This window comes from Vidua chalybeata, chromosome 6 (assembly GCF_026979565.1).
Source record: "Vidua chalybeata isolate OUT-0048 chromosome 6, bVidCha1 merged haplotype, whole genome shotgun sequence".
NCBI classification, from domain to species: Eukaryota; Metazoa; Chordata; class Aves; order Passeriformes; family Viduidae; genus Vidua; species Vidua chalybeata.
Genome location: NC_071535.1, coordinates 39,835,244 through 39,849,976, shown reverse-complemented (window position 1 = coordinate 39,849,976; position 14,733 = coordinate 39,835,244). Strand labels below are relative to the sequence as shown.

The 14,733-nt window shown below is 33.5% G+C and overlaps 1 protein-coding gene across 4 annotated transcripts in view; it reads right to left on the bottom strand.

Annotated features, from left to right (window-relative positions):
* Nucleotides 1–14,733, bottom strand: part of FUT8 (fucosyltransferase 8) — a 97,975-nt gene that overhangs the window by 48,342 nt on the left and 34,900 nt on the right. For 2 of the 4 annotated variants that reach the window (XM_053946275.1, XM_053946279.1), the window contains exons 4-5: nt 8,792–8,838; nt 6,977–7,071 (exon numbers count right to left, since the gene is read on the bottom strand). The gene's annotated coding sequence lies outside the window, so the exon portion shown is untranslated. The remainder of the gene's footprint in view (nt 1–6,976; nt 7,072–8,791; nt 8,839–14,733) is intronic. The other 2 variants (XM_053946277.1, XM_053946276.1) reach the window with 1 other exon arrangement.

Here is a 14,733-nt window from a genome sequence, read left to right as displayed (position 1 = left end):
GCTCAGCAGTGTGTAGAGTTGTGTATAGATGACCTTTGAGGCCTATTAGGAATGGGCTTTAGCTGTGATCGGTAATTCTATGAAATATCAGTTCAGCATTTGGCTAAACACAACAAAGTCCTCACAGGTTTTATTAGACTTCTATCAATCTCTGAAGATGTCATTGTTCTTTTCATAAGTTAGGTCACAGTAGAGTTAAATATAAAGTACAGATGCCAAACTAGCTGAATGAATAGGAAGAACATTCTGAAAAAAACATTAAAAAGCCTGTATCTCAAATGTGATGTATATAATTATACACGATTATACACAATTAATTTCCAACAGCACTTAGCTATCAACTTTGTAATGTAATGTGGCTTTCACACCAATTCTTTTATTTGATACTGTTCTGGAAATGCAAAATGTCCACGTATTTGACATTTTGTTAAAGTATTTGACATTCCAGGGATGAGATATCCAGGATCCCTGGATGTGCCCTCCCTGGAAGAGTTCAAAGCCAGGCTGGATGGGACTTTGAGCAACCTGATCTAGTGGCATCCCTGCTCATGGCAGGGCAGTTGGTACTAGATGATCTTTCAGGTTCCTTCCAACCAAACCATTCTGTGATTCATTATTTCAAAGTTTACACAAGGTCTTTATATAAATCAAAACAAAGGAAAAATCATCACATTTTTGAAACTGTTCCATCTTTATAGCTTGTCTCAGGTTTCTGAAAGATCTCCACATGCAGACGTATGCCACAGCTATCTGCCTGACAGAAAGTCAAGATGTAATGCCAATATTTATACTTGTTTTATTTTCTACAGCTGTTTATGAGGTTTCATACTGTAAACTAAATTCAAGACTGCCAAAACTGAGCCTTAAGTTAGTAAAAAAACCCGCAGCAGCAGCCCACAAATGCAGCAATTCAAACCTGTCAGGGATCATAACATGGTTATTAATACCATCTGACACTGAATATCTAAATAAGATTCCACCAAACCTAAAAGGTGGGGCAGAGCAGTACCAATAAATATATTTTATTAAGCAGGAGACAAAAAATACCTAAATAGCAGTTGTTAGTGTTATTATAAATTTATGTTATAATTATATAGTGAAGGTCCTTTATCTAAGAATATTATGTTACTTTTATTTTACCAGAGAAAGCCATGAATTTTAATTTAGTAGTTAATTATCCCCTGAGATATTCCATAATTTCTTGTCTTATATTTGATTAGATTTACCCATACCCTTGCATTTTCTAGGGCATAAATACATCACATAGTATATTGGTAATTAGGTAATCTTTTCCCTTCAATTTTAGATTAGTTCTTGTTTCCTTTCTAGGGGATCCTGAGAATGGTTGACTACATTCTTACAACGTTACTCTCTAAAATAATGTAAAAAAAAAAAACTCTCTTTCAAAAGGCTTACCCTGAATATATGGAATGAAAAAGAATGTGTTCCTCTATTCTCCCCAGCAGCTCTAGAGCAATCTTTCAAGCTAATTTTCTTAACAAATTTCATCACTACGCACAGTTAAGAGGGTTTTTCAACCTGATCCCTCAGGTAAATAATTTCCCATTTACAAGAGCCCAACTACCAACCACAGAAATCCCAGTCACAGGTGCTAGGCACGGATGGAAAGGCAAAGCTCAGTACAAGCAGCAGCTCACATCAGTATAGTAAATCAAAGGCAGCTTTAATGCCAGTATCAGTGTGGGACTGCAGATGCCACAGTGAAACTGGTAATCTTCACTCATTCCTGAGTGTATGCTTATAAAGACACAACTTTTAGCTGCCCTGAAATAAAGCAATTTGGTATGACATTAACAGTACAAAATCTTCCATATACAAATTTAAAAGATCTCCTGGTTCCCTAAAAGAGAAGATCAAGAGACTACAGACAGCTATAATATTTTCTCAACATAATGAGAAATAAATAGCACACTGATGTTGATTAAAATGAATGCTTTTTGGTTTTAAATGTAGAAGTTCTCTATCACTCCTTACAAATTGATTTGTTACTTCAGCTACTCAAGACATCAAACCAATATCAGGAAAAAGTTTTGTACAACAAGAATGAAATAACATTAAAAGCAAATGCTGAGTTGAAAGCATCATGTACAGTAAGCTATTTTTCAGGTTTAATTTAATCTTGTAGGTTTATTATAAAAAGTCACTACAAAATGTGCAGCATTATCTAATGAAACAAAATAGTTCTGCTAAGTAGTGGCTACCATAAATCATTGGGAATACATAATGTTCAATGCATCAGTTGAATGAAAAATAACACTGTGAGAAAGGAACTCGAGTTAAAATTTATTTATTGTAAGTGCATAGCACAGAAAATCTGGTTAGTGTCACGAACTTATTTAGACTTCATGAAGAGGAGATAGAATATTTACCTAAAATAAGGGTCTGCTTCAAGCCTTAATTGGGAAATCAAACTGTGCATACTAGAAATGTAAGCCACAGTTGATTGTAAGAATGTGAAAATGTTTTGTTGCCAAATTAACAGGAAAAATTTGGTCAAAAAACAACATTGCTGCAATGGAATGCACTGAATGACTAAGTGAAAACAACTAAATGAAACACTAAAGAGACTTGATTAAAATGATAACTAAAAAAAGTGACTGAAGCGTAGCACCAATATCTTCATGAGAAATAATGTGCATCCATGTTGAAGTTATTTTGCTATAGCAAAAATGATTAATCAAAAAAAAAAAAAATTAATCCATACTACCTTTCTTCATCTTGCTCCCATAAAGCCTTCAAGTTATTTTAAAGCTTTAAAAGATGCTTAAGAATTAAAATATTGAATAGCTGAATACTATATAATTTCAAATGAAAGGACAGCTATGGCTTAAATAATGTTCTTTTTAATGTACTATTTCAAAACATGCTTTCAATAGTAAATTCAGTGACGCAGTGTGTATTTTCTCCTGGTGTATTTTTGCTTCCTACAGAATTATGGCCCCAGAATAGCATTATGATTTTTCTTGGCAATGTACAGTTTCAAGTTATTTTAGATTAAATTCAAAGCAAACTAAGCAAGTCTACTTTTGGCTCAACCACCTACTGGCCTAGGAAAAAAGTGTACCTTATGTAAGCTGAAAAGGAGAAAATTACTCAAGAAGTAAAACACACACATCACTACAGCTAACATATACAGGACTATATTTAAGGCATGTACATCACCTAAAATTGTACAATGTACAAAACATGAAACTCATTACACTCTAAGAGCTACCACGGTGACTTACCACTAACTGTGAAACACTCAAAAAGCATGTTACACCAGACATACAACTTAGTTTGAACTCTCAGAACATTATTTGTTTCCCTTAAAAGTAAACTTAAACTAGAATTTTTAAGATTTCACTAACAAAAATTAACTTCTTAGGAAAGCATTGTACTCTAAGTAATGTTAGCCTGTTGTGCTCTCATAAAAATGAAAATTAAAACCAACTTTCTGATTCCAGTTCCTATTTACGAATAATGTGATGGCACAGCCTCTGACAAAGGATTAGAGCCTAAGGAAATAATCCTTTTAGGATATTAAAATAAAACTAAGGATCAAAGGACAGAAGTAACAAGTAAATCCTTCTGTAGTGTTTGATAAAAATAAGCAAACCTTACAAATATTATTCATGGTGTATGCAGTGCATTCTTTATGAAGACTGACAGAGTAATTGAATCAGAATTCTGCATATAACACAAGGCATTGCTGGTGTTTCATACGAACCAAATACTTGCTTTTCTCTCTTGGACCTGCCTAGTGTGATGTATCCCAAAACAAGATTTCTCTTTTCGTGGCTGCATTGCTCTGGCAGTCAGCAACCATTTTACAAGGACATAATACATTCAAATCTTTTTGCATCTATCTCTCTTCAAATTTATAAGCTCCTATCTTATATACAGAAATTCTTACTTTTCATTCTTTTTATGTTATTACACTTTATCCCATTCTACCACTGCAGAATACCAAGAGTAAAAAACTCTTGTACATTTTTCTGATTCCATTAGAACCCTCCTCTATTTTGTGGCCTATATTTCATTATAAACTATTATATTGTTGTGACACTGTCACTACTGAAGACATTCAAGATGAATAACACATGTAATCCACTGCACTAATAGGGTCTCTCCTCCAGGCTGATACTCTTCCTTGCAGCACAAGTCCCTGTCACTTCAACCCCTCAGCTACTTCCTTTTCCAACAAATGATTCTATTTTTCATCTACAATTTCTCTCACTCAATATAGAACTTTCAGTGTGCCAAGAAATGCTGAAAGGGATACATCCACATTATCTCCCCAACTGTGTTTCATTGCAAAATTGACCCCATTGAAACAGTTAGTAAGTAAACCCAAAATAATACAGATCAAAAAATCTTTGATAACAAATCCATGCTGCATTTATCTAATTTCCCATTTATATCTACCTCTACTTTGTTAACCATCATTTCTTTGAAATTTTTCTCCATGCTTTGCTACTACTGCGATCAAGCCAGGACTGGTAATTATTTCTAGTTCCAGCATTCATATATATCAATCCCAAGAGACCTTTTCCCATTAAGTTGCAAACATTTTTAGAATCATGACTGGAAACAATTTGGAAAGCATTTCATTCATCTATAACTTTTTAATTACCTTTATTAACATACAAATTATATCTATTGTTTTCTTCAACCAGAGAACAGAAACCCATTGACAGAGTATGTATTAATGTTTGTGTTCTAAAAGTATCCAAAATTATGTTCATTTAGTTTCCTAGTCAAGCTCACTGGTTTAGTTATATTATTTCTCCCCATAAAAACTATCCACTTCCTCTTTTTTTCTGGAACAAGGACATAAAATTCATAGTATTCCATATATATACTTAATTATTGCAGGAATTTACTTCTTTTTTCTTAACTTCTATTCACATATATCAGAGGCCATAAGTAGATATAATCATTAGACTCGCTCACTTACTTGAACATCCACAACTCCCTCTTTACTAGTGTTTCTCTCTGTAAAAGTCTAATTTTATATCTGTACAGATTGCTCTGAGCAATTTGCATGCTATTCTCTTCATATAATCCTTTTTAATTGTACATTAATAAATACAGTCTATACATCTGATACAATCTGCAGATTACTCTCAAATTAAACATTTGAGAAGGAAGAGATTGTACTGAGGGACTTCCTTAACTGTGTGAAAGCTGCAGGCCCACTCATTTAGTTAGAAAAAAAAATCTTAACCAATCAGAGCAAGCTTTGGAGAAAGACATGATGTGATTTATCCTTCCTGCAATCTTGCTGAAGAGGTTCTGTCACTGAATGTAGAAGATCGATGATTTTTCAGACTTACAGAGATTATGAAAAAGGTAAATTGCTGGGACTTGAGGAATTAAAATCTTGAGTCTAAAAGCAAGATTATCAACTTGAGAAGAGTCATCTGAAGGTTCATTTAGTAGTTTTAGCACAATATATATTATAATACAGACAAAACATTCAAAGCAGGGGAACGTAGGGGAAGATTCTGGTATTATTTTGGAGCCTATAGTGTGTATTTGATGTAAAATGCTCAGCTGAGCAGCACACAAACTATTTTCAATCTAACTGCATAACATTTTATACCTGAAAACAACTTTGCAAAAATTTGAAAAACATCTTCAAAATCGGAGGCAGCGGAATAAATAGACAAATATTCAGAATGACCAATTAGTAATCTTGTGCCAAATTTATTCTTCCTTTAGGAATTCAATATTTACTGATGCAACTAAAATAAATCAACAGGTTGAACACATGTAGAATACAAAGTGAGAGATCATCAACAGCTCAAGAGTTCCTGCATTTGCAACCAAAGTAGCAATAAATTCCCTAAAAGACTGATGATCAGTGAAGACACGACAGAGATCACCAAACCAAGGTGGCTACTGCTTTTTCAAGTTCTTAAGGTGGTGTGTAGGAGAAAAACTGAAGCTGAGAGAATAGTAAGTGCAATTTCCCTCACAAGCCTAAGTTCAATCAGAATCATGTACAAAAGTAATTAAGGAATGTATGCAATTATTTCCTATAAGCCTCCTCCTCCTCCATCAATGATCCCTAACTACCACAAATACCTGAGTTGTTATCAAGAATAATAATATTCGAAGCACTGAACAAGGTCTTAGTTCTTTCAACCCAAAAGAATTTCTAATATTACTTTCTATTTTATTATATTCCTTTACATTACCTCCTTGCTGTTCAAAATGGTACAAATTACTCAGGTAATTTCTGGATTTTTATCCTCCACAAGTCTAAATATCCACCATTAAGAAAAAAACCAGAAACAAAACCAAAACAAAAACGAAGCCAAAACAAACAAAAAAAGCCCACCAAATCAAAACCCACATACTTAGGAAGTTTCACATCAATAAATAAATCAGATGTTGATGGCAATGATTCCACAAAAAAAAAAAAAAAAGTGGTTATAATAAGTACAAATGTTTGATGCAAAATTTTTCAAAAAAAGAAGAAAGTAGAAAAGATTGATTCAAAATATCTAGAAAAATAAATCTGCAGGACAATTGCTAGTTATTCAATTTTCATGATCAAAAAACCAGTTCATTATTAAAAGTTCCCATGATAGCTTATTTTATACAACATGTCACATTGGATTAAATTCCTTGTATTTAGAGCATCACATGGTCACACTGGTGAAAGTGCAGCAAAAAGTGTCAGTGAAGTCTCCATCCCAGGAGGCTGAGCACAGACCCAAGCAATGCACTCCAATCAACCCTACTTTGATCACTGGTGTTGAGCTAAAAGATCCCCAAAGAAACTTTCTAAAGCCAGCTATGATGTGATTCCATGAAATAAAATAACTTTTACAGCTTTTGGTGTGTAAAAAATATTATTCTAAAAGACAAAACATGCAAACATACAATGTATTTTATCAGTCACATAAACAGCAGTACATTTTAAAAAATCCTAACTTCGTAATACGTATGAAGAATGACTTACGCTGTCCATGACAGAAGGAAAAAAACACAACTGCATCATGGAGGTTGGAGGTTAACATGTAATTCCACTATTCCAGCAGTCAGTGAGATTAGTAACTGTTTGAAAGAAAAAAAAAATCCCTTTAATTCCACATTCTGTAAGAACAACTTCCTTTTGATTTACTCTTCATCATAACAGTGAGAAAGAATCAGTTTTCTTTTAAAATACCACATTTTCTGCTTGTTATTTAGCTAATCACAGATTATCCACAAAGATCAATCACTCAATCAGAATATTTTTTAACTACCATCTTTCATTATATCTAGATTAAGATACAATGTGATCTGGCAACCAAATAATTAAATTGAAGAATATTTTAGGCTCTGTATTGATTTTATGAGTACATTTTACAAGTCAGTTTCACCAGGCCCCAATTTCCCTTGTTAATATTTGCCAACTTCAAAATTATGTTTGAAGTTGACTCATTAATATTTACAGATACCATCAAATTTGCAGCTGAAAGATGTTATACATGTTGAATGAAATATATAAATCTGCATAATCAATGAAAGTAGTTCAGCCGTTTAGCAGTTTTGTCAAATAATTGTTTACCCATCTCTAAAGCATTACTCCCTGTTCAAAATATCAGGCAAAACTTTGAAATGGAAAAAAAATCCAAGATAGAATATTTAACTTTAATTTTAATAAAAATAATAGAAGACTATTCATATATTCTTTCATATATTTTATCATTTATGTATTTTTATCATTTATAAAAATTATGAATATGTTAAGGAAATCTTGGAAAGAACTTTCTTTCAATCAGAATTTTAAAAGTCACTAGAATAATCACTGGAAAAATCACAGATCTGGAAATTTGGAGAAAACAAAATACAAATAAGTTGAACAGGTCTTTAAAAGTATTACATAGCGAAAGAATACAACTTCCAAAATTTCAAGGAAATTCTTGCTATCTTCCAAAGAAACATAAACTTTCTTCATGCAGTTCAAGGCTTAAAGGCACTGAATGAACTGTGAGCAAGTAGAAGCAACAGTGCACTCAAAATGATAATGTGGGTAGAGAAAACCTTGTAAATTTTTTTTTTCCTTTTCTTCTTTCTTCGCTATTCACTGAGTCTGCAAAACCTAAAGAGTTAATTATCCTGTTACTCTAATAAAACTGAGCACTTTTTCAATTAAAAAACATTTGGTTTCCTTTGAGGAGCTAATTACATGGAGAACACCTAAGGTGAACCACATAAAAATTGTGGCAAATTCAGGGTCCTATGCCCCTATAGTTACTAAATTTATTTCTACCGGAAGAAAAAACCCTAAAGCGCAGACACAGAGAATGACAAAAAACACAATTGAGTTAAGTACTAATTCTACTTCAACTACATAGCTTCTGGTCAGAGATGAAAAACAAACTATCCAAACTCCAATTTAGGTACTTTTAGTATCAGAGACCAAATATTCCTCAAAATTATGCTACATGAACACCTAAAGGTTCAGTTATCACAACAGCACTGGCTCACAGAAGTCCATACACACAGCACTTGGGGGCTTTTAAGCTAAAGCTATACATAGAACACCAACCTTGAAAGAGTTTATCAGCAGTTAAGAATCTAATCAGAAGTAATTACTTTTCTAAACTAGATAAAAGAATCAAAAGTATATCAACAGTAACAAATACAGTTTGAAAATAATAAACACTCCATATTAGATACTGTAATAAATGTAAGTGCTCATAATTCTTGTAAAATATTACATTTGAAAGCTTCAAAAAAGATATAGTAATTTCTCCTTTTTTTTTTTTAACAAAAGAGGAAATTGTACCTTGAAAGAAAAACAGCAGCGTACTTGCCAAATATATACAAGATTTTCTGTCAAACAGAAAAAAATTATAGGTGATTCTTCATTTAAAATGATTAAGAAGTCAACAGAGGAACAATTACAGGAACAATGCACTCCTCCAAGGAAGTTACATACATGGACTCATTTTAATAAGCAATGGATAAAGCAGTCTTCACTTTTACAGTCCTTTTTAACTACTAAGATAATACATTAACCAGAAACACAGTGAAGTGAGAAGTTACCTTTGTTTAATCTGAACTAATGAAATGTCTTTGTAAGATAAAAATTACCTCAGAAAATGAACAGGACAATCACATGATAGTAAAGGTTTATTTTCTCTTGTTTACTCACTGTATTGACTCCATAGAACCCTATTCTAAGAAAACCACAGTTGATGAATAATAAAAATTCAAACCTCTAATATTAAGCATGATCTTCCTCCACAGTAGTAAGTTAATAATCTACTGATAATCGTTGCAGAAGCCTTATTCCAAAAAAAAAAAAAACAGGAAGAGAATCTTTGGAAGCAATGAAGTAAAAGAACAGACTATGGAAGTTAGAAGGACATACAACTTATGTGTTATAAAAAGAAAGAATTTGTGACATTTAATTGTTTCTTACACTTGTGAATAAACACATAACAAACTCTGGGGATTAGGAGTTCCACCTGGGTAAATTTGGCTCATGAGGTAGTAGAAAGTAGTTCCTAAACACGTGCAAAACAGATAAAAGAAACAGCCACTGAAACAGATTATTTCATTAAGTAAAGGATTCCCAATTGCTTATTCCCTTTTAATTAAAGTACCAAAAATGCTTTCAAAAATATACAGTAGTAGAATCAAGAAGCTGAACAGAATAGGCTTTCTGCCCTGCATTAGTCATTTGAGAGTTAACAAACAGAAATGGTGCATCACTTTCTTAACAGAACTTAATAGAACATTTGCCTCCTGTTTCAGTGCTCATCTGGGACCAAAGTACAGCGCCTCTTCTTGGGGAAACTGCAGCTCCCTATCAGTAGAATAATCTGTATGCCTTGGGAAAGGAACAGAGAGGGAGAAAAAAACAATGCACAACCTTAAGGTAATATTTGATTTTTCCATTCTTGTTTCTGCTGAAGCGCTCCACTAAACTTTCTTTTCTTTTCCACTTGCTTCCCTGTGTCATTCCTTAATGGCTGCAAACATCAGAAGCAAGATCAGAGGTAAGATCTTTTCTCTTTTGGCTGGCATCAAAGCAACATGCAAAAATCTAATAACCAGGGAACTTAACATCAGTCTGTTCACAACTCAGCTGGATGTTTATAAATCAAGATGAAAAACAGGCAGATGAGAGAGCTGCTGACTTTATAATAGTTATGCAAAAATGCATGACACTTGGCAGCCATAAGTAAACTGAAGTGATATTTGCAACCAGGAGGTTTTGCAATATCAAAGCATAATGAAAGCTATACGATATTCAGATGCTGGAAAAAAAAAACAGTGACAGAACTGAGCTGCAAGACTTTCTTCTTATATTTGACAGGCTTGGAGACTGGGTGATTTGACAGAAATGCCAGATACAGTTTTGAGTGGGCCACATCAGGGAAAGAATGTCAAATGGGATCATTAACTAAATAATCAGACTTGCTTTTTTATCACCATTTCCTAGTCCAAATTGAACCATGTTTTATGCAGTACTTTTATTAGAGCAAGACAAATTTTACTGGGGATTGCAAATAGTAATATTGCCATATGATAAAGAAGTATCTACCTTAACATTAATTCCACTGTGCCAAAATATGCAACTCTTTGCCTGCAAAAATTTCCCTTGGCACTCCAGTTTCCTTTTACTTGGGATACAGAACTTTACACACTAAAAAGCACCAAAAAAGGCACCTAATGAGCTAATTCAAGTAGCAATTTACTTGCATTAGCATATAGGTTCATGCTGTCTAATTTACACTGGTTTACAGCTTTTGTAGAGCTCCATGCCACCGAAAGTTGATTGCTTTCTGCATGTGATCCTCACCATCACCATGGCTCAAGTGTACCACTGATCTAAGATCTATCCATTTATTTAAAAGTGAAGGGACTGAAAAACTCAAAGCACTTTGTACAATAGTAAGGCTAAGAATAAAACAGAGCTATGAAGTTGCAAGTCAAAACTTCACATAATGCTGCCAATGCCTTTTCCTCTCAAAATCGGCATGACACATTATTAAGGAAAAATGACAGGTGAGTTTAAAACACCTTTGAAAGTATTAGCTTCTTGCTTAGCTCCTTTTATGTCCTTTTAAACTTAATACATTAAGTTTACACTGTTAATCAGAATTCTCATTTTTATTTATAACAACTATCTCTTATGCATAAATTTGCTGTCAAACCATGGAGAGTGTTAGCAACTATCAGCTTTAATCAGTTAGCTATTTTCTTTTATTTGTAAGATGGCATTTTTGTGTCTCTGTGCCCAGATATATATAACTTTTTCTACAGCAATTAAAGTAAACTTGATTTTTTTTTTACCAAATACTTTATTTTATAAGATAAACATTCTAAAAATAAGATTTTAAATCTATTTTCCATGTAAGGTCTGTAATTATTAAAGCAATATTAATACTTTAGAGTAAAAAAATACTTAAAAGCTAAATTTGCATAAGTTCTCAAAGGTAATTCTAGTGAAATCCCATTCAAGTATTTCAGATTGATAATAAGTAACAAAATGCAGGATTTTAAATCACCATTTGAATCAATTTGAAAGTCAAGCACTTGTAGGAAAAAACTAAAATTGTGTTATTCTTACTGTTTCCTAAGTAAACCTACACAGCCACACAGAAAGTAATTTCCTTCATAGAATAATTTCTCACATTATTTGTGAGAAAAGCAGTATTTTCCTTTATGGTGAACACATTATAATAAGGATGTGACTATCATAGCCAGCAGCTCCTATGTTTAGCTGCTTTACAGCAGTATCTCACAATTCCTTAACTTGCAAGTTAGGCTTTTTCCACCTACTCTTTTATAACAGGTATTACAGCCTTGTGCCTACTTTCAGTGTAGGCTTTTTCTAGCCCTTCAGTTTCCTTTGTTTCTGAATAGCTCAGGCTAATTTTAGCAACAATAACAAGAAAAAAATCAAGGATGCCCATTATTCCCCACACCGGAATTTAAAAGAGCTCTCCATGGTTCTGAGCTACCTCCTGCAAGAGTCACACACACTCTACAAACTCTTTTTTACTCGAGTCTGACTAAGGCCCAAACAGAGTTAGTAGGCTTTTGGTTTATGAAACTTTCTATTCTTTTTAAAGCAAACAACCCTGCTTTTCCAAATTGACTCTCAGGATAGAATTTCCAAGTAATTTAAAGGAGAGTCTGGATGGTATTTAGAGGTCAGTTCCACAAGGAAGGGGGGCATAGGGGATCTACATCTCTAGCCCTCAAGTTAATTACAAAAATCAAAAAGAAACAATGAAACAAGAAAATCAGTCTGCTCCCTCGCTTGAAAATTGCAAATGAAGATTATAATAAATGGCAGCAGAAGATTAGAAGGCAGGGGCTACCCCATTATGCTGCATTATTCACATGATTATCTACGTTGAAGTAGGTATGGAGGAGCTTAAGAAGCAAAACACTGGTTTTTGAAGTTGGTTTTGCTGAAATCAAAATATTCTAGGCAGATAAGTAGACTCATACAATCATAAAAGTTTTTTAGGTTGGAGAAGATCGCTAAGATACGTAGTCCAACCGTTACCCCAGCATTGCCAAGTTCACCACCGAACCACATCCTAAAGTGCCACATCTACACATAAGTACAACAAACAAGTTTTTTAATACTTTGAGCACTCTAGGCTCCCAAGACAAGGGAGCCTCAAGAAAATTTTGAGTAAAGAAATGGTCCCATAAATAGATGATACTAACATCCTTCTTATGTGGAGACTAGCAGGGATTCTAAAGGATTCTAAGGCAGGTTATACAGTAAAGTATAAAATGCCACCCATATAAGATAACAAGCTGTTTAACACTAGTAAATGCTCTGTGGTGAAATGACTGCTGAGAATAAAGACAGAATTTTATAAGAAAACTAGATAGTCTTTTAGAAAATGCTGGGAAGGAGCTGGTGACTTCAATTCCACAATCACTTCCAGTAACATGACCAGAAGCAGCAGAAAAAAAGTCTTTGGAGTACAATTTAAGCTTCTTTGTAAAATATCAATGACCAAGTTTTTGCTTCCTATGACACACATAAACCAAGGAGAGAGGTGGGGATGAAGTTTAATTAGAAGATACTAAATTGACAGCCTACAGATGTTTTGAGAAGTCAATTCTTACATGCATAAAAGCTATATCAAATATTTTTAAAGCACAGTGGAACTGAAACACTTGACACAGATGCTTTAAGTGCAAATTATGTTTGAGCTGATTATTACAGCACATTAAATACAGGACCACAGCAGGAAAGTTAAATGAAATAAATGCATTCGCAGTTACTAGAAGGAACATAAATTGAAATCTTTATTCACAAAGAAGATGACAGAAGAATTCTTGCAGGTAGGAAACTACAATACTCATCAGAAACAACAGGCACATAAATTAACACCAGATACTGGGAAATAAAGAACATTGTTTTTCTGAGGGATGTCATGCCTCAGAAGGTGACTAAGTTTTATAAACTAAATTAGCATGGAATTAGGGAGACCTAGTTGACATAAAATATTAGGATTTTCAGAAGGTGCTACTAGATTGTGAAATTCACTGTAATTAAAATGTTTTGAGTTTAAAGAATTTGATATGTTAAGGAAAGCAGACTTAGATGTTCTTTCTACAAAAATCTACCCATGGATACTATACTGCATCTGTCTTCGAACAACCCAAGTCCTGGAAGCTCAGAATGTAAGCTAGAAAGGTCATGGCTGCTTGCTTCCATTTCTACAGATAACTGCTACTGACATTTGAGTAGGACAGGAAGCCTTCTCAGACAAATGCTCAGATCACATTAATCTTAAATCTGACTTTTTCTGACTGGATCTTATGTAGGCATGGTCATTGCTGAAAATCTATTCAGTAAGTGAAGGAAAAAAAGTGAAGAAAATTGCAACAAAATACAGTAAATAAATAGTGCCACAGAACTCAGCCCATTCTGATAGAGCTCTGATACGGTTCTTAAGAATCTTTAAGATACCTAATAAAATGAACTTGAACTTCTGAAGCACCAGAGTTAGGGAGAATATTTTTACTGCAAGAATTTCAAAAGCAATTATTTGGGAGTTGGCTGGAATGGTACAGTGCATGTGCATGCATTTGGAAGTAGGTAGTAAGAGCTGAATTCTGCAGATACACAACAAACCCATATTGCTGGAGTACTTCAGGAAACTTTTTCAAAACTAAGCCTTACCAATGTCAATGTTAATACAGATTAAATATATAATAGAGAAAATAAATTTTAAGATTGCTTGCTTTCTCTCACACTCTTTTTATGAAAAGCAGCAGTAAAACATAGAAAGAAGTCACAACGTGTGACCAGTCATGTGAAAATGGAGAAAGATGAGACAACACAAGCATTTCTACAAAAAAATGTTATGAAAGATGCTTGGATGGTAAACTAAAACATGAAACACAACATTTTACCTGTAGTTTATAAAATGACCAGTATTGGAGCTTAGAAGAAACAAACTTATTACAGTCTGTCGGTAACTTTGTTCTAATCAGAGAGCTTTCCATCCCGCCTAACAAATTTATTAAAAAATCCCAATAATAAATTTTGTAAATGCAGTAATCACTATGTTCTACAAACTAACAGAGCATTATTAGGACAAACACAGTTAAAGGCTCCAAAAAGCAGTCTATTAGGAAAAGATTGAAGAAATTTTGTAATTGTATGTATTTTTTATGTGAACACTTTGTGTTCATGTTTTAATTTAGGAACCTCACCATTTAATCTGTATACGGACT